The 26,323-nt window shown below is 43.2% G+C and overlaps 1 protein-coding gene across 1 annotated transcript in view; it reads right to left on the reverse strand.

The window, feature by feature from the left end:
- Nucleotides 1-26,323, reverse strand: part of RBFOX1 (RNA binding fox-1 homolog 1) — a 1,988,870-nt gene that overhangs the window by 1,641,695 nt on the left and 320,852 nt on the right. The gene's annotated exons all lie outside the window — the stretch shown is intronic.

The raw sequence follows: 26,323 nt of genomic DNA on the forward strand, positions 1-26,323 counted from the left end.
ATACTCACTCATCTTCAGCCAGCTTAGCCTCGCTGTATGTTCCTCAGGGCCTTTGCACGTGATGACAGCACTACTGGAAGATTCCCCCCAAACTCCCGCTCTTTGCATGACTGGATCTTTTTAATCCTACAGGTCTCAGATCACATCTTACTTTGTCAGAAAGGTCCTTCTTGACCACCTTATTAAGATGTCCTCCATAGAAACTCATCATCACCTTATGTATTTATTTCCTTCACAGTACTTCCAACATTTCAAGTTTATCTTGTTTATAGTTGTTAATTTTATAGTCTGATTCCCCCACAAATCTGAGCCCTGGAGGGCAGGGACCTTGTATGTCTTGTTCATTACTCTTCTGCAGCATTTAGAACTATGCCTGGGACATAGCAGATTCTCAATAAATGTTTGCTGAATGTGAGAATGAATAGTGAACCACCTTAACATAAGCATCTTCTCTTAAAGTCCAAAAATGTTTTCCACTAGAGCCTGCTGCTTTTGACGGTCCCTAAAGGTTGACATTCTCCAAGGTTATGTCCACAGACTTTTATTCTTCCTTCTCAACACTTCTCTCTCAACCACTCCTACAACTCTAACCACTTGTACTCATGATTGTCAAATCCATGCCTCTAATAGGCCTGTCAGCTGAGATGTAATAGAAGAGTATTTGCAAGGGAACCAAAACCTATAGCTTGACTCAATAACAAAATCTTAGTCATTAAAAGGGAAGGGCAATTCCGATGTACAGGGGGGTCCTTCACTCAGATTTTTGCCTACCTTAGCCCCCCATGATTCCATGTCTGGGTCCTAGGAAAGAGAGAAAGAGCTCTGGAATTAAATAGGAGGAGGATATTCACTAGGCTATTGGGCCATAATGGTCTTCACTGCAAAATGAAGTTTGTTTGTTAGTTTCAGATGGAGCTTCTTTATTCCTCCATCAGGAAAAACAAGTAGACCTCCAGCAGACTCGGGCCCTATTTTTGTTAAGACTCCTCCTCAAACAATGAAAGTCTTCTTCATGACGCCGGGCGCCCCTTACAGCCTTCTCTGTTCCTAGCCAGTCTCATGATGTCTCTTTTCTTTTTTGAAGACTTTGTTGATAACCTTCTATTAAATCAATCAGCTTCTTACTTTAATTTCCCCTTCAGTTTTTGTCTCCGATTCAATAAACACATGGGAAAGAGATTTCTTTGTTCCTCCTTTCCTAAAACAACAAATGATTTCCAGGTGAAAGATAATAGTAAGATCTAGCATTGAACATATACTATACACCAGGTACTGTACTGTACACTTTGCCTTCATTGTGAAATGTACTCCATGTAATCCTCAGTGCAACACACTTGATGGAGGTACACCTGAAACAGAGCTTCAGAGAGGGGATCAACTTGTCCAGTGTCACACAGGGAGACTATGGTGAAATCCCATCTCCAATTTGGAATGCTCTGCTGCCAAAACCCATTATCTTAATCACCATACTAAAAAGTTCATTACCAGGTATTAATTGGGTAGAAGACTTCACGAAAGAGAATACTATTTGGGACATATAAGCATGACTTCACTACATCATTTACTGTCTACCTGGGAAATAGTATGAAACCCAGGCCAGCACGCAACTGCTGGCTGGATTGAATGAAGATGTGCACTCATAGAAAATATCACGGTACTTTCAATAGCCTTGCCCTTTCCAGGGTACACTGCCTGGCTCCTGTTTACCAATTAGCTGAACAGCTCTGTATTGCAACAAGGCATAAATGGAATAATGAATTGAGATGCAGGTTTCATAAAAGTGATTAACTGCTAAATTCCAGTTCAGCTAACAGTTCAATTATCCCATTTTGCATCTCAGCCTTCCATCCAATTCTGCATTCACAGAGCCCCAATCACTGAGGCACCTACATCCTTTGCATTACCATTAATTAAGCCATCGCTCTTTCCTGGGAATCTGTCCACCCTTACCCGTGAGCTGGGTTTGCAAATAAGGATGGGAAGAGAGAGTTTAGAGAACCAGATACAACTGTGCTGGAACAGGGGGCTGACCCAGAGTGGATTTTAATGACCATCACCCTGCACATATTACCACCACCTTCATCTGAAGACAGAAATGTAGACAAACTCCATGTAGTAATTGTCCAAAGAAAATGGGAAGTAGGGAGTACTAGAGGAAGAGGAGAGACCTCAACTGAGGTTTTCACTGTCTTGGTGGCTGCTAATAGGTTCCTGGAGAGGGTTTCAAGCACAAGAAGGAAGCAGTGATTAACCAGGTTACCGTTCAGGACCATGGACAGGGACTCCTTCCTTGAGCTTGGCTGATGAGCACTATTTGACTTAAAATGTCGACGAGATAACTATGACTCCCTCATCCTCGCCCCTCCCCCATGCCCCTGGCCTATTTACTCAGACCTATTTACTTCCTGTATTTATCAGGGTTCTTGGTTACAAACAATAGAAATGGGCATGGATTTGTTTAATCAGAAAAGGAGATCTTAGGGAGGATATTGGATTGCTCACTAAATTGCCAGGAACGCTGAAGAATAAGACCATAGCCAGGATGACACCACAGAACAGTTGGATTCGACCCACACTGCCCTCTTCAGAGGACCCTGAGTGACTGGCCCTCTCATAAGAACATTTTCTAAGCTCTCTATCCAGAACCAATGTTCCAGGAGGAAGCATAGGATTGGACCTCACTCACATGCCCACACCAAGCTGCCAGGAGAGGGGAGGAACGAGTATCTGGTGATTTTAGCTTCCCGACTCCCATAAAAACCCACACAAAAATGATTCTCTAAATGCAGGAAGGGAGTTCAGATGCTGAGTAGCCAAAATGTACACACATATACATTTCTACCACGCACAACCCCCCCCCCCCCACCCACATTGCTCATTTCAGCAAATGGTTCTGAGGATAAAGACAAAGCTCCCTGAAGACCTTGGTCTTAAAAGCCTCGTACCTCCATGGCCACATCTCTCACTTCATCCCCTTCACATCTGTGATGCACCTTCACAAGTCCTCCATGCGTTCCTCCAGAACACCGTGTTTCCTTTACCTCCAGGCCTTTGCGCATGCGATTTCCTCTGTCTGGAACACTCTTCCCCTAGTCAACTGCTACTCACCCCCTGAACTCAGAGAAACCCCTTCTCCAAACTTGACCAAGAGACCCTATTACAAGTTCTCTTTGTGCTGCATGTTCATTCTGTGAAGGCAGGGAATATGCCTGCTTGCTTCTCTGCTGCATCCACAGCAGCTAATAGAGTGCCTGGCTCATAGTAGATGCTCAATATGTATGTGTTTCATAAATATCCCTCAGGCCTGACTTCAGATAAAACATCAGCCCTTAGCCCATTTATCCACAAGCCATCTTTTCCCCAGACTCAGTATCCTCTGCTGAAGTGTCCACGGTAAACGTGGACCCTTGGAAAGTCAGTTTTTCCCCAGAATTTCTTTGGCTGCCTCTTACTAGCCCTTCCTGCTCAAAATGCGAAGCTCAGTTTAACTAAAACATGAATGTGCAGGTGGACTTCACACCAGAACCTTGGCTTGTTTCATGAGAATATTCTGTATGCAACTTTCTTCTCTGGTGATGCTCATTTAACAGCCTAGAGGGAATTGGCACCTCTGTCTCTTCAGAAGGTGTTATTTATCCTAGAGAAGCCACTGTACTGGGCAAAATGAGAGAACTTGGTTCAACTGCTGGCTCTTCCCCTACTAGCCATTTGACCCACCCTCAATAATGACTAAATTGGTACTTCCCACAAGGCTGGCACGATGAGGAACTGGAATTAGGATTAAGCTGATTTTTTGAAAGAAAAATTGAGATATTTCTTTTATAGCTATTTGTGGACTGAGATCCAATCCTGCCACCTCAGTTTTGTTCATCAATGGATAAGTTTAAAAATAATGGATTCCACATGTGAGATCAGACATCTTTCTCTTATTTCACTTAGCATAATGCCCTCAAGGTTCATTCATGTTGTCACAAATGGCAAGATTTCATTCTTTTTTATGGCTGAACAATATTCCATTGTGTACGCGTGTGTATATTTTATATATTTTTATCCATTCATCCATTGATGGACACTTTAGACATTGTGTGATCGTTTTGTAATATATACGAATATCAAATAATTATGTTGTACACCTAAAACTAATACAACGTTATATGTCAATTATACCTCAATAAAATTTTTTTTTGAAATAATAGTCATTAATAGTACAGAATATTACTGTGTGGCAGGCACTGTTCTAGGCACTTTCATGCACAAACTCATTCAATCATCACAAAAACCCAACCCTGTGAGTTGGTATTACTGTTATCTGCATTTTATACATCAGAAAACTTAATCTCAGAGAGGTTGAGTGGCTTGCTCAAGGTCAACCAGTAAGAGTGAGATTTGGGATTCAAACTCAGTCTGCCTAGTCCCAGAGTCTTCTTAACTCTTAAAAACTCCCTAAATTATATGTGCAATATGTATAATGTATGGTGACAGGTACACAACAATTGTTCAATAGATGTAATTTTAATAAATAAGAGATGAGTGGATGGATGGGTGGGTGGACAGATGGATGGGGGATAAGTGGATGGGTGGATAGATGAGTGGGTGGGTAGAAGGGTGTGATGCCTTTACCCTTTAAATGATCCCCATCGTGGCCTGCTTTGTACACAAGTCTTAGCCCATGGAGTCTTCATGTGCAGAAGATGATTTTCCTAGAAACAGGAGTTTGTCTCCTAAAACTGCATCCAACAGGAGCTCTGTACCCCCTTTGTCACTTCTAAGCAGTGTCTGCAACTCCCAGGAGCTGCTGGAGGAAAAGTGGAGGGGGGCAGAGCGTTTCCACACACACCATCCCCAAGGAGAGAGGATGTCCGGAACAGATGTCATTAATCATTCGTCTCTCCCTGACAGATGGGCCGCAGCACAGTCTTGGAAATCCACAGCCTGGACCGAGCAGCCACACGGGCTGTGAGATGACACACGGATGCCATCCAAGAAGGCTCAGTGTTGAGGTTCGATTGCCGTGTTTAAACATAAACAGCTCGTTTTTCCTGTGCCTTGTTTTCTGTGTTTCCATTATCTGGCAAAGTTGGGTCCAATTGAGAAGGAGGCAGCTGTGTTTGGGGAGCGATTGTCTTCTTCCCGTTGGGCACGTGAGCTGAGTTCTCTATTGTCCACATCTGTGGCCGCCTGGCTGAAAACCCCAAGAGATGCTTCTCTCTTTTCCAGCACAAACATGTTTAGCCAAAAGCCCAGAAACGATTCTGTAGTAAATGACCTCTTACAAACAGAAGACCCTCCTGGGCTGCTCATTCCTCTCCTCCTTCCTTAGGACCCAAAGATGTGCTGTTTTCAAATGCCGCCCATGCGCCACAGCCCTGCACACATCATAGATTTGAATCTGCACAATCGGTTTTCACCACAGGGATAGAGAAATGGCTTACCGGAAATTACAGATTTATAAAAGTGGCCAAACAGGATGTGAATCCAACAATTTCTCCAAAGTTGACGTTTTTGCCACTATGTTACTTTCCTTGCTTACTATGAGATGCTTCCAGTTGTAAGGAAACAGAACCTGCATACTTCTAGAAAACTCCTCCTCTACCTTTGCTTTCTAAATCCCTTTGTCAAGACTTTTTGATATGTGACAGAAAAGCCCCAGGAAGAATCAGAATCTAATGGAAGAGAGGTGGATTCTGGAGCCAAACGAACCTGAGATGGAAGCCTGGATCCATCACTCTCCACTTGCTCCTGGACACGGTACAACGCATCACTCAACCTTACTTCTCTCACTTGCAAAATAGGCACGAGCATTATATCCATTTGAGAGGAAACTAGAGATCACAGGAGAGGAAAATTGTATTCCTCCTTCAAGTCTTAGCGTAAATATCAGGTACTCAGAAACACCCTCTCTGGCCCCTAAATCAGGTTAAATCCAGTTGCTTTTTAAAGATTTCACAATACCCCATGCTCCTCCTCATATAACTCTTATTATGCTTGTAATTCCTTCTTAACTACACGCCCCCCTCCAGACTCTAAGAGCTATGATAACAGAATATATCTGCCTTGTCTCTCCCTCCCAGAACAGCACTAGACACATAGTGGAGCAGCAAGAAACAGTTGTTGAATTGCAATGGCTAATGTTTACAAAGCAACTTGCACAGCCCCTGGCACACAGTAGGTCTTCACAAAGCCTCAGTTCTTTTTCCTCTTCTTCTGGATGTATTGAGACCCACAGAGTTTCCTCATTCCCCCCTCCCTTTTGTAAGCAGCCTTGAGAAGAAGAGAAAAGCTGTAGGCTGAAGCAGATAATGCAGGTGAAATGCTAAATGGGGCAGTGCTAACAAGTCTTAGGCAATGTTGAAAAAGGCTGCAAGCCCTAGACTGTGGCCAGGCATGATCATGATACACTTTGTAATGTTTATGGATATAAAGTAGAAGGGTGAGCGGGTGGAGACAGACGGTTGGCAGGTCAGCACAGCAGGGAGCTAGAGAGGAAGTGAAGAAACGCAAATCAAAGGCAGGGGAAAATTGCAGCGATGGCTTTCCACCCAAAGGTAGACGTGAACTTCGCTGAGTTGGAACAGTTGTCTTAAAGACCCCCTTCCATTTGACGGAACAACTAGTTCTGGCCCTGGTGATGCAATGCCAATATTTGGGTGCCAGATGGAGGCCTCTTTGGGGCTAATTCACTGTGAACTGACCTTTGCTGGGAGCCAGCGAGAGGAGGGGACATGCAAGGGAGCAGTTCTGGACCGGGTCTTCAGGACAGGTTGACTCAGGAGATGGGAAGCTCATATACCTCCCCTTACTGATTCTCGACCTTGATATTGACCCTGTTGCCCTCGGAACGGTTTCCTGCCTGGCTTCTGAGTGCCAGGCATATGCTTCCTTCTGACCCTGTATTCTGAGCTGTTTCTCGTTGACGGGCTCCGTCCTTGCCCCTTCGCTGTGACTCCTACTTGAATAATGAGCTCTAAATATATTTTCTTGTTCTAAACCATTTTTCTTTTCTAATGCTAAATTATAAGGCTTGTGTGTGTCAGCAGGAAAATGTGCCCTGCTTTTCCGAAGGATGCAGAGATGCTGCTAGACATCCTTCCAAACCTCTGGGAGGGGGCGGGGCCGCTCCCACCGACGTATCAGCCCTGGACTGGAGGCTTGTCCACAGCTCCTAGCAATTTCTGGCCCACCCCCAAGATCCCCAATTATTTTTGAAAAAGTTCAGGATGAAGAAGGACCTGCTATTAATTATTAAAAACAAAAACCCAGAGACACAACGCATAAGGCAAAGGACCTCTCATTATGCTCCCTTATTTCTCACATCTAACCAGGACCATCAGATACCACTGAATTTAGCTGGGCTTCTTGTAAGTCACACAAATTACAAGGGAACCAACCACAGCTAGAGGTTTCTCCTCTTGACATCATTATCTCCAGCTGATGGAGGTGATGGTTATGGAAAAAAAAAAAAATCAGAGATGGGTGATTCTGAATCTCCCACTGTTGTGCTCTTTCCTGGGAAAATATGACTTACTCTTTGAGCTCTATTTGGCTGGTTTTTTTTTTTTAATCAGGTGAAATATCAGTCTTGTAGGGAATATGGCATTCTTACCCTTTCCTACAAATTGGATCCTTTCTAGGGTCTAGAGAGAACTGTGTGTCCTTTAAGAAAGAAGTGTGCTCAAAGCCAGAATTAAGAGGCTCAGCATAACAGACATTGAGAACAGCATGTGCAAAGGCCCTGTGGCAGGTACAGAAATGGCAGGAAGTAGTCAAGTGAAGTTCAGACAGCACCAGGCATGGAGTCATGAGCTCTCCTGCCACTTAGCATCTGAATAACCCTGGGCAAGTTTCTCTGTCTGTACAGCTGAAATTCCTCATCACATGGACTGGGATCTGCCCAGACAGCCTCAGAGGGCCATTCTAAGACTCATATAAAGTAATACAAGGACTTAGGGTACCAGCAATGGAATCCTTACATCTCTATGGTTCCACCTGGTCCATTCCCCACCCCTAAGTTGATATGAATACTCCAAAACAAATCAAGAAACACAAACCTCTAGCCAGAAACCTGAGAAATCCGGGGAAGTAGCACCCTTTTTATTCCAATTCTCAAAAATGCAAATCTCTTTGCCCATTTAACTGGGTTATCCACAGAACAGAGGACAGGATTTTATTATTCATCACTTTGAGAGAAAACTGACTAAATGTGTGACTTTACCTGGAAAAAGGCTATGGCTCTGATTTAAATCTGAATATGCTCCCAGGCAGGTGGGTGGTATCATTTACTCCCCCACACACACGCTCACACACTCCAACTTGTGCAGAGACATTGGAAAAAATTAAATAGTAATTTTAAATGATAAAAAGACAAGGGAGCTTGTGCTCACTGGATGGTCTCCTCTCTCTGGGCAGCTCTGAATTAGCAGCAGGATTGAGTCCTAAAAATAACGGGGTGAAAGTTGCACCCCTCCCCCAAGGGTTTGCATTAGCACTTTTGATCACTTGCCCATCAAACTGTGCATTTCTGTATAGGAAACGAAGAACAGCTTGTCTCCACAGTCTATTATAATTACCACTAAATGCTCCAGAAACTTGGCAGTTTTGAATTTCATAACACCCATGACTGACATTCCTAATTAATACTATTGTTTTTCTCCTCTGGCTGAATTTCCTGAATGCCAACATGCATCGCATACACTAAAAACAGACATTAAAGAAAATAACATCAGTGTTAATCTCCAGCACAAATATATCAAATGCCTCGGCGAAGTGTATAGAAAAGAGCTGGATTCCTATAAATAATGGAGCATCCTTGCCTGATCATCTTTCTCCTCCTACGCTAATAAGATGATAATCTTTCTCCTCCTGTGTCCTTGCTCTTAGATTTCAGAACAGCTTTTTGGTGACGTGCACTCCCAGCTCTTTTCTTCTCTTGCTTTGCTTTTAAGTTTCGGATTGAAACTTTCAAAGAAAACCTTCCAGCTTAAGTTAGAAATAGCATCCACTGGGCGCTCTATAAATAGGGTACCCACAGAAGAGAGCAAGATGGTCTAATTTGTGCTCTCTAATGGATGTTTCTCTGATTTGCGTGGGGCTCAGAGCACCCAGCTTTGCTGATGTCCTCATTTACTATGCTGGATGGTTTAGAGCAGAGATTTCAGCCTCGGGGGCCCCATGTTTTGAATCCCGCCTCTGCAATCCAGCAGCTGGGCCATTCCCATAAGTTCGCCGAGCCTCAGTTTGCTCATCTGTAAAGTGGAGATGATAATAGTACCTATCTCACAGCGCTGTTGTGAGAATCCAATGACAAGATAAATAACGTGTTTAGCAGAGATTCTGGCACATAGTAAGTACTAATGAAACTTAGTTATTAGATTTACCATTAATACATGCCCAAGTTTAGTTGACATGTCTAAGGAAAATACTAGGCACATACTAAGAACTTGATAAATTCATATGGTTGAACTGATAAGAAAGACATCCCTGTGAGGTGCTCAGGACATTAAATTGTATTTCAATAAAAAAGAAAGGGGAGGCTGTCCTGGTGGCATAGTGGTTAAGTTTGCCCACTCTGCTTTGGTGGCCCAGGGTTCACAGGTTTGGATCCCAGGTGCAGACCTACACACTGCTCATCAAGCCATGCTGTGGCAGCAACCCACATACAACATAGAGGAAGAATGGCACCAATGTTAGCTCAGGGCCACTCTTCCTCAAGCAAAAAAGAGGAAGATTAGCTATAAATGTTAGCTCAGGGCCAATCTTCCTCATCAAAAAAAAAAAAAAAAGAAGAAGAAGAAGGAAAGGAATGTCTGTGAATAATGAGTGACAGCTGCCTCTTCTGCAGATGCCCAGGACGTCGGACAGTATCAAAACTCAGAAACACAAATGAAACTTAGGCCTTATGGCTTGAAAGGTGTATGCATAAGTGATTCCATTATTTTCCATATCTCACCCTGTAATCACTAGTCTAATTGGTGTTGGTTTGGATCTTGATGAGTTCCCTATGGACACGGGCTATAGGATGATTTTGCCCACTCAGCATTCCTATCTTCCTTCCTCTACTTTTTCTTTTTAATTCAAAATGGATTCATATTTATTTTTTTATTGTGGGAAAAAACACATAACATAAAATTAACCATTAGTGGCATTTAGCATATTCACAATATTATGCAACCATCACCACCACGTAGTTCCAGAACATTTTCATTACCCCAAAAGGAAACCCCACATCCATTAAGCATCACTCCCCAGTGCCCCCTCCTCCAGCCTCCAGCAACCATATATCTGCTTTGTGTGTCTATGAATTTGCCCATTCTATATATTTACCATAACTGCAATCATACGATATTCGACCTTCTGTGTCTGGCTTCTTTCATTCAAGTATAATGTTTTCAAGGTTCATCTACCTTGAAGCATGTATCAATAGTTCATTTGTTTTTGTGGCTGAATAATATTCCATTGTGTGGACAGATCACATTGTGTTTATCCATTCATCAGTTGATGGACATTGGGTTGCTTCCACCTTTCGACTATTGTGAATAGTGCTGTTATAAATATGCATGTACAAGTCTTTGTGTGGACTTAAGAACTTAGGAAGAGAATTGCTTGGTCATATGGTAATTCTAAGTTTAACTTCTAGTTTTGACACCCTAAGTTTCTACTCAAGATTCACTCCTTCCTCATGCTCTTTTCCTGTGGTTTGACCTCAGGCAGGCAGCTTATTCTCACCCTTTTCAACAGGACTGGTTTAGGGATGGGTACCTGACCCAGGTTAACCCAAGGAGCAGAAGCCCTAGGGCTTTTGCAGAAACCCAATTCTTGCTTGCTGCTGGGTAAGCAAAGATGGTAAAACTCAAGTCTGGAGCTGCTGGTGGCCGTCATCCCACCGAGAGGAGAGAGCCTGTCTGAGAATGAAGCCAAAACAGAGGGAAGGGGTGGAATGAGACAGATCCCTGGGGCATCATTAGAGAATCCAGATTGATCAAGTCTAACAGGAAAAAGGCCTACCCTCTGGAAGTTTCAGTTTTGTAAGCCGACATTTTGGTTTTGTATCACTCATTTTTGAGTTGAGTGTTTTTGTTGTTGCTGTCCAACTGTTGTATACGGGTGCCCAGATAATACTGATAGGTTGAGCAGGCAAGGACTGTTTTAATTTAAATTTCATAGCATTCTATTAATACTACATATGCAGTTGTGACGGTTAATTTTATGTGTCAACTTGACTGGGCCATGGGATGCAGATGTTTGGTTAAACATTATCCTGGGTATGTCTATGCGGTGTTTCTGGATGAGATTAACACTTGAATTGGGAGACTGAGTAAAGCCGATTGCCCTCCCAAATGTGAACGGGCTGCACTCAATCCATTGAAGACCTAACAGAACAAAAAGGCTGAGTAAGGAAGAATTTTCTGTCTCTCTTCTTGACTGTCTTCAAGCTTGGACAGTGGTCGTCTTCTGCCTAAAGACCAGAACTTATACCTTCTGCTCCCCTTGTTCTCAGGCCTTCAGACTCGGACTGGAACTATGCCATTGGCTTTCCTGGGTCTCTAGCTTGTCAACTGCAGATCTTGGACTTCTCAGTCTCCATAATTGCGAGAGCCAATTCATTACAATAAATGTGCATGTGTGTACACAATAGATATATAGATATGTGTATATCTATAACTATCCTGTTGGTTCTGTTTCTATGTAGAGCCCTCACTAATAACAGCCTCTAATTACAGTAATGCTTCCTCTACCCAAAGCATGGGCAACCAGCCCTAGAACAACTGACTGATACAAACAAGCCAGGGAGAATCTAACACCAAAGGAGTCAATAGTGTGTTCTATCTGTGATGCGTCCAGTGATTCAGACCAGACAGACGCATTTCCAAGATAATGGTGAATAACCTCGTGTGCTAAAACAAGCATATAAAGCCGAAGTGGGAGGAAGGAGAAGAGGAGCCTGTTGTCAAAAGCTTTGCCACATGTGAAGGAAGAACAGTGACATCTTTATGACAGTGGAGAGGAGGGGGAGAGGCAGCTGGTTCGGGTAATGAAGAGTTACGCATACCCACCTACCTGTCATTTCCCCGCAGACTTTGAAGGCTACAATTCAATCTGAAGAGGGAAATGATCCAGCCTAGATCTAGCCTGTTTCTGCTCCCAGATAAGGGATTGCAGAGAAGCCTGGAAATGTACAACTGTGTCACTGATCACTCTAGAAGCACTTGCCACAGCCCCAGTGGTTATCAGAACCACCTCTAGTGCTTTAGGCTACAAATCAAGCTTTATGTTCCAAGTGCTGTTCTTTCTCACTGATCTTTAAAGCTCTGCATTAAGCTTTGGAAAAAAGATACGATTTTTGCTTCAAGGTTTATTCAGCTCAGCCAAAGACCTCAGAGATGACCTTAATTTTATATTTGTGTGAGTCCTTTTTAAAACTCCTTTTTTAAAAGTGTGCTAGTTGACGATGTGGTTGTAGAATGCCTCCCTCACCCCTGGCAGACAAAGTACTGTGTTTCTAGAAATGCCTCATTAAGAAGCCAACCCATGCAACCACTGCCATCCCCTAAAAGTAGTCCAGAGGCAGATCCTTCATTCTTTGCAGAGATGTCCTCACCAAGGGCGGTTTTACTGTATCAGTTAGCTCAGCCCCATTTCACTGTAAAGTCTCATTTGCAGACCCACCCCCTTGACCAACCCGGAGAGGTGATGAAGAGCTTATTTCTTTGTCTTCTTGCTCCTTTGGAATCTCTGGCTTGGTTCTAGAGTAAGGCAAGAAGAAAAACTAATCCTAATAGAGCTTCCCCACAGAAACACAAACTAGAGAGGATAAATTAAAAGAAAGTCATACATGAAGCAGGAAAATAAGAAAAGCTATAGAGTGTTTGATCAACCCAAATAATACATATAGGATACATATGATCTTCAAGAATATGTTTTAAAAATCCACTATGTACCAAGCCACAAAGGAAATCTCAAGGTTTTTTTTTTTTAAGTTGATAGTTGATGAACAACATTCACTCCATCAAGCCCATGAATTTAGAAATAACCCTAAATTAGCCCCCCAAATTATATGCATACTTGTAATTGAAAGTCATACTTTTAAAGAGAAATCAAAATGGAAATTAAAAATTACATAGAACCAAATGACAAGATTCTGCAGAGCAAAAGTGATAGGATACGGCCAAGGTAGTTCTCAGAGGAAAATGTATAGCCTTAAAATGTATGTATTAGAAAACCAGAAAGAGTAAATAACTAAACCAAGCTTTCAACTCAAGAATCTTGGGTAGTGAGGGGAATGAAATAAAGCCAAAGAAATAATTACTAAAGTTAAAAGCAACTATCAATGAAATGAAAACACAAGGAATACCCACAAAAACAGTGGGGCGTATCAATGAAGCCAAATGCTTTTACTTTGTAAATATCAGCAACATAGGTAATGATTTGTCCTGTAAGTAGTGGAGGCATAGGCATCTATAGCAATCTCAATTTAACTTTGGGGTGGATGCTGAACAGCCCTTCAAAGAACAAGCCAAACCCAGGGCTACACACTTGTAGGCTTCACCCCATTTCGTCCACACGTGTTTGATTAGAAGATAGAATGAGACACTTAGGGCTGTTCACACAGCTGAGAGATGTTTAATCCATGCAAAGTGAGCAATGTGTGAAGTCAAGACTGGTCGTCCATGAAAAAATCCCGGGTGAGTTGACAAACATCGCATCGCCACCATCCTGGCATTTTCAAATAACAATTTCTCTTTGACTCTTGAAAGAGGAGAAATAGAGATCTATTCTCTATTCACAAAAAAGGGGTGGGGGCAGATGTGGGTTATACCTCCTCCTTTAGGTTTCTGGCTATGTTGTTTCCTCCTTGTTTATCCAAAGTCAACACCCCTACTCCACTCCCTGGCCACTCCTTGTCACATCACCTGCTTCCTTCTCTAGAAGTATCTGGTTTACTTGTGTCTTAAATTCACATAATGTCCATCTGCCCCTATTGGTACGCAGGCTCCAAGGGGATGGATCTGGTCCGTGTTGCCCACTGCTCTCTCCCCGAGACTCTAGTGTAATACCTGAGAGACCCATGGAACGATATTAATTAAATGAATGGGGTGATGCACCTCATCATGGGAATAATATGCCTGAAGACTCTCCTTAGCTCTGTTGTGCCAAGGGACTGTAAGGTCTTTATTTTCATGGGAGAAATGAGAAGGGAAATGGAAACGGGATGCTGAGGCTCCATTCAGGCAGTTGTTTCACACACTGGGGACTTAATCAGACACCCCATACCCTGTTAGGGCTCCCCTTCCTCTCCAGTTGCTGCCTCCTCTAAATGGCCTTCATACCTACTTTGGATTTGCCAAGTCAGGGCTTGGAAGGACTCCAAACAGCACCGGCCCCATGAGCCTCCCCCTAGGAACATCCTTTTCTCTGCCATTAGACACGTGAAGAAGCTGACACATCTGTAAGATTTCTCTTGTAGAGTCTGACAGGCTTGAGTGGGTGGCAGTTTTGACGGCCAGGGCCTGATTATCCCATTCACCCTCTGACATTTCCTCGGCTCTGCTTCTCTCCTGACATGCTCATGCCAACAACTGCTTTCAGCAGATGCCTCCGAGAGGTTGGGGTCCGCTGACACTGGCCCCCACTTCTGTGGGCTCTGAGGGCAAGGCCCTGCCCGGCCTTGGCAGGCATGTGGACGTGAGGCCTTTGAACGCAGTCAGGCCCAGGACCCAGCATGAAGGCCCAGGGGGCTGGAGCGAACCTCTCCTTCCTCCCAGCCTGAGTTTTCTGGGGTCTGTTCTAAGATTAGTGGCACTTGGCAAATACAGGGAAACAGCTGGAGAAAGTCTAGCCATGCATCCACTCATTCATTCATTCATTCATCTACTAAATATTTACTGAGTGCTGACAATATGCCAAATTCTGAAACAGGCTCTGGGTCTCCGATGGTGACATGAAGCTCCCTCCCTTGAGGTACTAGCTGGCTGGGGAGACAGCAAACATAATCCATTTATTTTGTCAATTGTGACTATTGCTAGAAACGGAGGGAGGAGGGTGTGCACGAGATAATAAGGGGGAACTACTTTAGGCAGTAAAGAGATCACAAACTGCCTGTCTGACAGATGGCCTTAAAGCAGACCCTGAAGGAGAAAAAGGAGCTGGCTGCCTGGGAAGCAAGAGGCAGGGTGTTTGAGGCAGAGGGGATGGCTCACAGATGCAAAGGTTTTTGAGAGAGACGAGAACTTTTTAGGGAGCAGAAACAAGGTCAATGCAGCTGGAGCAGAGGGACCCGTGTGGAGAGCAGAGGGACCCGGGTGCAGAGCAGAGGGACCCGTGTGGAGAGCAGCCCGGATGACGAGAGAGCTGGGCAAGGAGCAGAGCGTGCGGGGCTTTGCACAGAAAGGACCACCGTGGGGATTTTATTCTGAAGACAGTGAGAAGCCAGAAGAGCACTTTAAACTGGGAGAAGCATTATCATTCTATGGGATCCAGGAATTAAAGAAAAAGAAAAAGGAGCTTGGACCATGAGGACCAAGAACTACCATTTCCCGGGAATGGACTTCTCTCCTTCTGACACATAAAGCACAATTTCTGTGACAATGGCATAGATTCTCCACCTCAATGATAAGAATCCCTACAGGAGTTTCTCAATATTGAGATTACTGAGTCCTGCAGCACAATGTCAGGCAAGAAGAACTGGAATCTGTACTTTCAATGAGATCACAACCATGTACAGCTTGGCTTGAGAACCCCTGAGCCAAGAGTTGCAGTTCCTTCAAGGTGTTCCTGCTTAAAAGCCAGGCACTCTGAGAAACGAGGCACGGATGAAGGAGACAAACAGACAGGGCAGCCACAGCGAGAGGCAGACCGAGAAGATGAAAGCCAGAAGGGCAGGCATCCGGGGAAGAAAACAGTGCACCATAAACATCAGTCTCCTCCACGAAAGAGGTCCCAGGGAGCAGCGCTGATGCCCACGTGCCGAGGAATATCACTGCATCTGGAAGATCTCGAGCCCTGACCGGTCCCTAAAGAGAAGGCTACTTGCCCCATTTACGAATATCTGCTCATTTGGAACGAAAAATAGAAGCAGCCAAGGCAGCATCTCACTAAGTTTCATCTACTGACTTTCAGAGCCACAGCTGCCTCTGGAATGTCGGTGATGTGGGAAGCGCGAGAGGCAAGGATAAATGCAGACAAGAGATGACCCAGAACACGGTGCAGTCCTTTCAACTTTCCAACAGCTTTCAGGCTGTCTTGCCACACGATGTTCTATATGGCTGCATTCCCCACCTCACGCAGCATAGTGCCTTGCACTGAATAGGGGCTTTGTCATTGTTGACTACAATCAGTACACAAATTAGTTTTAGAGGAGGCCAACATTAAGAATTAGATTGCATCTCCTGAGCTCTCAACTAATGATTAACTTGACTCAACCCATTTGAATTGTGTACAGACCGGGATTTCTCAACTTCGGTGCTATTGGCACTTGGGGCTGCCTGTGCATCGTAAGATGTTTAGCGGCATTTCTGGTGTTATGAACTATATGTTTGTGGCTCCTCCTCCCCACCCCAAATCACATGTTGAAACCTAACCACCAGTGTGATGGTGTTTGGAGGTAGGGCGTTTGAGAGTTGAATCCGTATTGAATAGGGAAGAGTCTCCATGAACAGGATTAGTACCCTTATAAAAGAGACCCCACAGAGCTCTCTTGCCCCTTCTGTCATATGAGGACACAGAGAGAAGACAGCCACCTATGCACCAGGAAATGGGTTCTCACCAGACACCAAATCTACCAGCACCCTGATCTTGGACATCCCAGCCTCCTGAACTGTGAGACATACATTTCTGCTGTTTACGAGCCACCCAGTCTATGGCATTCTGTTTTAGCAGCCTGGACAGACTAAGACACCTGGCCTGTACCCACTAGATGCCAGTAACACATCTCCTTGCCCCCCACATTGTGACAAGGAAACCTATCTCCAGACATTGCCAAATGTCCTGGGGAGAGGGAATCACTCTCCATTGAAAACTACTGCTATAGACAATAACACATAACATTTACTGGGCATTTACTACCTACCCAGCATTGTCTTAGCCACATGATGTCTACTTTTTATTTAATCCTTGCAACATGATGATGAGATAGGTGTTACTATCCTCATGTTACAGATGAGGAAACCGGAGCAAAGGGGCTGCTACACAGCTTAGAAGGGGTGGAGCTGCACGCTGAACCTAACTAGTTCCAACCAGTACTAGCTCTCCTAACCACTATACCACACCACCTTCTGTGTCACTAGTGACTCATTTATTGCAAAGATTCAAGACGATTCCATACCACACTTTTCATGCGTTTTTTTTCCATTAACAAAATTTTTAAAGAAAGGAAAAAAAAACTGTCACAAAATAAAACTTGGAGGGAATTACTCTAGGTCAGTGGTTCTCAAAGGGTGGCCCGGGACCCCAAGACTCATTGAGGAGATCTGCCAAGTCAAAATGATTCCATAGTAATACTACAATGTTACTCACCTTCTTTACTCTCATCTCTCATGAGTGCAGAAATTACAGACGGTATGACGATATCATTGCTGTAGCAGATTATGGAATATGTGGTCCCATATTCCTACGTTTCAAAAAAGTTCTCAGTTCCAATTTCTACTACTGTAAACATCAGCAGATGAAACCCACATAAACAAAGCTCTTCCGTATTTTTAAGAGTATAAAGGGACTTGAAACCAAAAAGACTGAGAACCTTTGCTCTAGATTTAAAGAAACTCAGAAGTAGAATAGCCAAATGGAACTTGTAAAGCTTGATAGGATCCCAGGTTTTAAAGGCAGATTTAAAAGAATGTTTTGGGGGAACAACTGGGAAAATCTGAATATTTACTGTATATTAGATAAAATTAGGAAATGGTTGTTAGGTTTTTCTCAGGTGTGTGAAAATGTTGGTTATGAAAGACAATGTTCTTATTCTTAGGAGATGCGGGCTGAAGGTTTTAGGGTTGATAACTCCAACCTACTGTGGCTCACACACATAAAAACACACACACATTCAGATACACATTTTAATACACATATACGTAGACAAAGCAAAGGTGGCAAAATGTTTACGGTCATTGGGTCTGGGTTGTGGGTATATAGCATCCATTATATGATCCATTCATTATATTACTCTTTTAAATTCTATGCATATTTAATAATAAATAAGTTGGAAAAACAGATTCAACTTTGAGTCATGAAGTTATATGGTGAGAGAAGACAGCAGACCTTTTCTTTTCTAAAAATCACAAGGGGAATGGCATAGATAAAGTGAGTGGATGACTGGAAGGACTCGCCATCGAGCCAGGGCTCCTGGCCATGTCAGAACAAAGCTTGGGGCTAATTCAACATGGCACTTACCTCCTCAATCCTATTTCGAGCCATCCTGGAGGGAGAGGACTCCCTCCGGGATGCGCTGACTGTTCAGTTTCGATCTGCATACACAGCAGCTGGAGCAGCAACTGAAGCCGGCTCAGAATCCTTCCTGCTCTACACTGGGACTCTGGTCCTCATCTACTCCTCTGTCTTAGAGCAAACTGGCTCATTCACCACTCAGCCTGCATCAGCTCAGCTCTTAGGCACAGCAGGCATCTTAAAGGATCATTCATGGCCCAATTTATGGATCTGTTAGCTTTTTCAGCTTAGCTCTAAACTAGTTATTTTAAGCACTTTACATCTATGGCAAATACAACAAAATAATGAACCGTGCAGGGGGAAAAATGTCGAAATTGTCTAAACAGAGCAAAATGCAACAGATGAATTTTGCATCTCTTCGAGAGGATGAAAACACTCAATTGGAATAGCACCCAGGTGATTTGATAAACCTAAAAAAACACATTGCACAAGGCATGGCACTCATTACTCACATTGAAATGATAATAAATTCAAAAGTCTGGTACAAGCATCTGGAGGACAGTATCCTCCTCTGGGTTCTAGTGGTGAAATGATCAGCTAAATCTTCCTTCTTAGTCAATGGGCTTTGCCAGGGAACCCCAACAGGGGTGGTGAGAAAACTAGATGAGGTTCTTCTGGTCTTAAAGGTACCTTGTCATAAAGACTCAACAGAGAGTCAAGAGATTGCACCAAATTATCCTCTCTCAATGGGGCACTTGGGAATGCCATTTAACTCCAGCTAGTCAACCAAAAGACCTTGGCTCTAAACATCATTTCCCTGACCTTGATCCTCTAGGACCCTCAATCAACCTCAGTCTCATTCTCTCTGAATGCAGAAAAAAGGCATTTGGATCTAAACCAGAGCTCCTTAACTTTTTGCGTGTGTGGCCTTGAACCTCTCTGTAATGAAGACCATGCATCCCTTCTCAGAATGTTTTTAAATTCATAAAAATAGAACACAAAGGATTGCAAAGGACATGAATAACATTGCGATAGTTATCAAAATATTTTAAAAACAAACTTGCGATTTGGCAAGAGATCAGTTTCTTATTAATGCATTAAATAACAAGATCTAGCAGCAGACTTAATAACTAGTATCATTTCAAAGTAGTGAGTGATGAGCGTAAATAATATTTTGGGACATCAGCCACAACTGTAATGTGATATGAAAAGATCAATGATTCAATTGACGACAGTCACAGATTCTGCTGAAAACAACTGGTTTGTTTTACATTCATAACTGAATGTGGTTTGTCTACATTCATAACTGAAAGAAATGTTAATTTTGCCATTAGAGGGAATGTAAATAAAAACGTCATTTTTTTCACATCCAAGTTCACAGACTCCTTAAATTCTATCCACGGACCCCAGGTTAAAAAACGCCTGGTCCAGAATCTTCATGAATCTAGGTAGTGGCTGATCTGCAAGCCACAGTCAGTGGGAGGAAGATATATTTCCAGCCCCAGGGCTCACCCTCTGAACTCACCTCTGCCTTCCTAACCCTACCAGCCCATGGCTCTAAAATGCTCCTTCTCCTCCTTCCTAGCCTCATGCCCTGCCTCCCTGGGTTTCCTCTTCCCCTAACCCTGCATTCTTACAACCGTGTCTATGTAGTTTGTTTATTCATCCATATAACACACATTTCTTTAATGTCTATTATGTAGAAGGGAAGGTTTCAAGCCTGAAACAAAGAAAGATAAAAGATGCAGTTTCCAACCACTAGAAGCTACAGATCCTCCTTCCCGAAGACTGTAAACTTTATGAGGTCAGGGGACCATGTGCTTGACATTCCTTCTATACCCTCAGTGCTCAGCATAGTAACTGTACAGAAATACTCAATAAATATCTGTTGGGTGGATGGATAGTTGTTTAGAATAATGAGTAGGTGGGTGGGTGGGTGAATGTATGTATATGTGTATATATGTATGTATGGATGGATGGATGGATGGATGGATAGATGGATGGGTGGGTGAATGGGTCAGAAGGTTAATCTTTATCTTTTGATATTCATTATTACAGGTGTAACTTAACCCCCTCAGCTAAAATGGCCAGTTGGCTTTTCCAGTCTGGTACTGGGGCCCTGAATTCCCTCCATGGTCAAACAGTTCTGGTGAAGGAAAGGCAGAGAATAGATGACACACCTACAGAGGGAATTGAATTGGAAATTGACTGCAAATTGTCCAAAGTTGAGAAGCAACACTTCAAGTTTCACCAAGTAAATCAAGGGTCCCAATCTGATAACCAAAGTTAAAGGATGACCCTAGAAGATACTCATTCAAGGTTCATGTTCAGGTGGTAAAGCCTGGTTTCCCTTGGTTTGTTTCAGCCCCAAACTTGGATTGCAATGAAAATTTTGCTCTGCTGTGTCAAGATACCTTTCGAACCCTAAGTGACATCTTTGTCTTAGGGTCTAAACTTCCTAGCAGATTGTTTGCCTAAATCCTTCAAGAGCTGAAGAGAATAAAACAGCCCAGGTCTGCTGGCATTTCTTCATCTCCTCTCACCACCCTACTTGCCAGGTTAATGTTGACATTGCTTCTGTGCAGAACTGACTTTTAGCCCCATAACAGGAGTCCTCTTCAGCCCTGCCCTAGCATCTAGATCGTGAAGTAGGATCAAGAATCTGCAAGTCTTAATCTATCCCCTCCTTTATTCAACAGGTGAATGCTAAGTGCCTTTATGTAACAGGTGAGCTGTAGGGTACTCTTCAATATTTCAGACTCTGGTGTCAGACTGTCAGGGTTCACATTCTTATTCCACCACTGCTGACTGTCCCTGTGGTTGTGGGTAAGTACTTTATTCACTCCAGCCTCCATTCCCTCCTCTGTAAAATGGCAATCGTAGGATCCACCTCATTGTCTTGTTACACAGATTAAGTATGAGAAAGACAACAAAGAGTTTGTCATGCAGTAAGAGTTTATATATTAGCTATTATTTGTGTTATTGCTGTTTTTAGGAAAGCAGGTTCTAAGACCATATGGAGCTTGCTCTGAAGTTGGCAAACCAGAGGCCTACAACTCAACCAGGTGACTCCCAAAGAAAAATTAGTAAAAAGGTTCTCAATTAGGAGACATAAGCCACACATATTGGGTGGTGGCTATAAAAGCTGGAGATCTTATGTTGTGTTCTCATCATCATCATCATCATCATCATAAATAAGAAGGCAAGGGGGATGTTGGAGGTGATGAATAAGTTGTGGTGATGGTTTCAAGGGTGTATACTTATCTCCAACCTCACCAAGTTGTATACATCAAATATGTACAGCTTTTAGTATGTCAATCATACCTCAATAAAGCGGTTTAAAAATAATAATGCAACCTGTTCCTAACCAGCACTCTTAAATAAATGTAAGAGAGTTGCAAGACACACTAATAGCAATTATATTAACAGCAAATAACAATTTTAACTGTACATTTGCCATTATGCTAAGTGCTTGAGATGAATTATTTCTTTCAGCTTTCACAACAACCCTTTAAGACAGGTTCGATTGCTCACATTTTATAAAGTAAGATACTCAAGGCTTCAGAGTCAAAATGATTTGCCTAAGCACACACATCTAAGAAGTAGGGATGCAAAGATTTGAACCCAGTTTTTCCCAAGCTCCAAGTCATCCATGTTATTGATCTTTTTGCTCATATTGATAATAATTGATACTCTTATTCATTACTCTAGAAGTGATTCCAAGTCCATCACTCAATAAGCATTTATTGAGCACCCACTACAAGCTTGACACTGAAAATTGCTGATGGCATAATGGTGAACAAGACAGACATAGTGGACACTATACTTGCCCTCCTAGAGATCACAATCTAGAGCTACCAGATTGGAAAGTGACTTAGTCAATAATTACACATACTTTTAAAAGTAATTCCCAGTATGCAAAGTTGTTTCAAGCACAAATAGAGAATGAGATGGGGGCTTCAATGGCAACTCCTACTAATTTATCCTGCCTGAAAGGCTAACGCTGAGGTATATTCCCAATTTCCTAGAAGCTGTTAAAGCCCACTGCCAACTTCCAACGCTCTAAAAAATTGTGCCATGCTCTGAAATGTGAAAAAAGCACAAAATGCACGCCCATTTCATTTGCCTGCAGAGCATGAACAAGGATACACAGAATACTTGGCTGTTTAAAAAAACAACTGTGACAGCTTCTCACCCAATTATTCCCTCTGTAGTTGCAATAGGACTCACTTTGGAAAATTCTGGGGAGGAATTTAAGGCACTATTCATCACTGAACCAAGCCCCACCCCATCCTCAGTCTTTTTCCAGCCAGCTGTTGCTACAGATGTCACTTCCTGCCAGATGTGTTCATGAAAAGCCTCAATCAACCTCCAATTCCAAGAAGCAGGAGAACGTTTGCAACTTTTGAGGTCTTTCCACTCACAGACAACAGAACTCTTGACTAGCTTTTCCACACCAACCTCATCTCATTAAATTGGTAAAAACTATCATGGAGTCTATTGAAAAGATTCATGGAACACATCTTCCCATAAATGGTCCTTGACCCCACACTTTCATCACAAGCAGTAATATTAATAATTACAAAAACCATGCCATTTCAGGAAACGTAGATCTCCTGTTATTCATGATTTCTTTTCCAATTCTGAGAGTGGGAAATTCAAGATCTGAATTTCCTCCTACTTTTACCAGATGCTGGGAAAGCCCCAAGTTTCAAGAGAACTCAAGTCCTGTTACTTGAGGAGCATTAAAACAATTAACGAGATCCATGAGTTTATATCCTGACTTGACTCTTGTGTAGACTCGAGTAACACACAAACTCTCAATGTGCCAATTTTCTCACCTGTAAAATAAGAACCCCACCCTACCTATCTCACTGAGTTGTTGGGAGGATGGACTGAAATGATATACATAAAGAGGTTAACACACCTGGCATATAAAACGTACTTAATCCATTATTAGCATATTCCCACCCCTCCAAACATAAAGTAACGGTTGATACAAGAGTCTCCCATTGAAGATGTGATTTCTGGCTCAAAATACTGAAAGGACTAGCATAGGAAAGAGAGATCAGATTTACTCTGAGTTTTCAGGGTGGAACTAGGACCATTCATCATCCATCCATTCATTTGCCCAACGATTATTTGTTGAGGACCTAATATGAACCAGGCCCTGTGTCAGGTGCTGCAAGAACAGTGGAGAGCAAGACAGACATGGTATGGGCTGTTGTGGGGCTCACAGCCAGGAACCAATGGATAGAGTTACAGGAGAGGCCCTGAGACATATTGTGTGGATGACCTTTCTAATGAGTAAAGCTTTTGGGGAAATTAATGGAACATAATGAGTTTCCCATCACATGGGGTATTCATCTGGAGTCTTTGGACATGGTAGAGGGGATTCTGCAGGAGGCTGAGGGTTGGAATTCCGAAATCTCTTCCAACCTGGCATCCTTTGAGAAATAAGAGCCCAGAGTTCATTTTCTGGAGTTCATGTAAATTAAATTCTCTGCCCTTCTATCTATACAGCCAGTGTTTATCACTCACTTTAATTCCTAGCACATGGTAGCAATTAAATACATATTCAATCTATCGTCCCTAGTTCCATTGATTTAATACCCATTTCACATTTATTTACCATATTGCTATTTCTTTTAAACCTATCACATATTTTATTCTTTCCCAGGAGCAGGCAGTTTAAGAATATTCTTAAATTACAAGAAAAGGCACAAAAAAAATCAAGAGTCAATCAACCCATTGATAAATATCTGAGCTCTGACTCTTGCCAGATGTATAGCTTTGAACAAGTTACTTAAATTCTAGGAGCTTCAATTTTCCTACCTGGACAATGGGCAAAGTAGGCTCTAATTTTAAAGATTGTGGGGAGAATTAAATGGGGCAACAGGGTGTTATAGTGCCCATGTTGGTGCCTGGCACATGGTGGTTCTCACTAGGACTGGACAGGAACCTATAGGTCCCAAGTGTTGGTTAACCAGGCTGTCCATAGTTGACTGATAACTTGTTCAAGATGCTTAGGGAAAATGAAAAGGCAGGTTAGCACAACAGTTAAACAGCCAGGCTCTGGCATAAGATTCAGTGTGCACAGACATGGTGCTTCTGCCTAACTAGATGACCTTGAACAACTCACTTCTTCTCTGGACCTCAGCTTCCCACTGGGTAAAAGGGTGGTGGTGAGAAGATCTCTGAGCTCCTAGGAAAAGAATTATTGGGGTCTTTTCACTTTTTCCTGAACAATTCTATGAAAATCTGAGTCTCTGGGTCTTTGTGGAAGAGCATGATGCTGACACAGTGGAAAGGGAAATGCTGTAACTTACTGAAGGGTCCAGCCACACAACTGCACTTCTCCACTCCAACAAGATCAAGTCAAGAGATGCTCATCTTATTTTTGTTTTATTTCCAAAGGTTTCTTAAAGGAGGACAAAGGAGTTGCAGATTATTGCTCATTCATTCACATATTTATGAGAGCCAAGCGTCATTCTAGCCATTTTCCTAGGCGTTGTGCTAGACCTGGAGTTAAAATGGTGTGCAAATGCTACCCCCATGAAACCTAAATTCCAGATATTAATCCAATGGGTCACATTTGAAGATGGCATCACCTGCCATCCCTGCCCTTATATTGTTCTCCTAGGTGTGGTGATGGATAAGGCCCACTGAGTGCATTCTCACTTGGATCTGAAAAGGTTGATCTCAAGTAGGATGTGCAGGCTGGACCCAGAGTGCAATGCAGCGCAATGCAATATGTAATCCACAGCAGGAGAACTGCTACTAGCTGGGGAGAGCTGTCCTAGGTGCTGAAACGGTGCCAAGTTTTAGAGGAGAATTTTTACTCTCCGGGAGCCTATAAATAAAGTCCTGATGTAGTGGAACCCAGAAGAGAGGAACAGGGGGAGAGAGAGAGAGGGAAGGAGAGAGAACAAACTACAGGGGCTACAGGAGGGAGAGGCACATGTCCTCAGGCAGTAGGATCCTTGGGGGCCTGGATTGCATCAGCCCTAGGCTGTCACGCTAAATTGTGAGGCAGATGTGAAAGAACCTGGGGCTTTGACAGGCTCAGCGAGGCTGGGTGGGAAAGGAACAGTATGTTTTCACATCCAGTACAGGCCAGGCTGGCCCAGAAATATCTGAGCTTTGAGTCTTGGGGGATGGTTTGAATTGGAGAAGAGAACACAGCCAGCAGGGGAAAAGGAAAGGAACAAACCTTCTTTTGGCAACCTCCAGGTACAGTTGTGTGGGCTCTGCAGAAAGCAGAGGAGCCCTGGTTTGTAGTGTCTGCTGATTTCTATGGTGTAAACACTCCTGTTATGGCCAACTTCAAGCTACAATGGCTTAACCAACGGCTTGCAAGATTCTTAAAAGTTTCAATCAGCTGTCAGAGGCTGATATGGACAGGCTCTAGTGCATCACTGATTGTGGGCCAAAAAGTGACTTGAAGTATTTTCTATGTATTATCTCAATTAACAGTAAAAATCCTAGGCAGTAGTCATTCTGAGTCCACTTTACAGATGGGAAGACTGAGGCTCAGAGAATAAATGGACTGGTCTACGGTGACACAGCAAAAGCACAATAGAGCTAGGATTTGACCCACACATGTCCGACTGCAAAGTCTATGCACTTCTCACTGTAGGTGAGAACTCTTAACATCAGGCTCATCAACCAAAGCTCACACCAGCTGGGCCTCCACCTGCCCACCCTGCTGGGTGAGTGACCGACCAGATGGGATCTCAGAACATCCACAAAGTGAGAAGGAAGATAGATGAGCAGACACCGAATTCATCCCCTCATCCTTCAGGAGTATAGAGAAGCCCTCCTGCCCTCTGGCTTTGGCTGAGGTCTGCACAGCCTCCTGAACTCAGCATCCTTTCCAAGAGGGCACATATGGCCCAGACTCAGTGGCTGCAGGTAAACTGGTTGGGCTTGAGCCACCCCAGCCCTGACC

This window comes from Equus przewalskii, chromosome 12 (genome assembly GCF_037783145.1).
Source record: "Equus przewalskii isolate Varuska chromosome 12, EquPr2, whole genome shotgun sequence".
Lineage (NCBI taxonomy): Eukaryota > Metazoa > Chordata > Mammalia > Perissodactyla > Equidae > Equus > Equus przewalskii.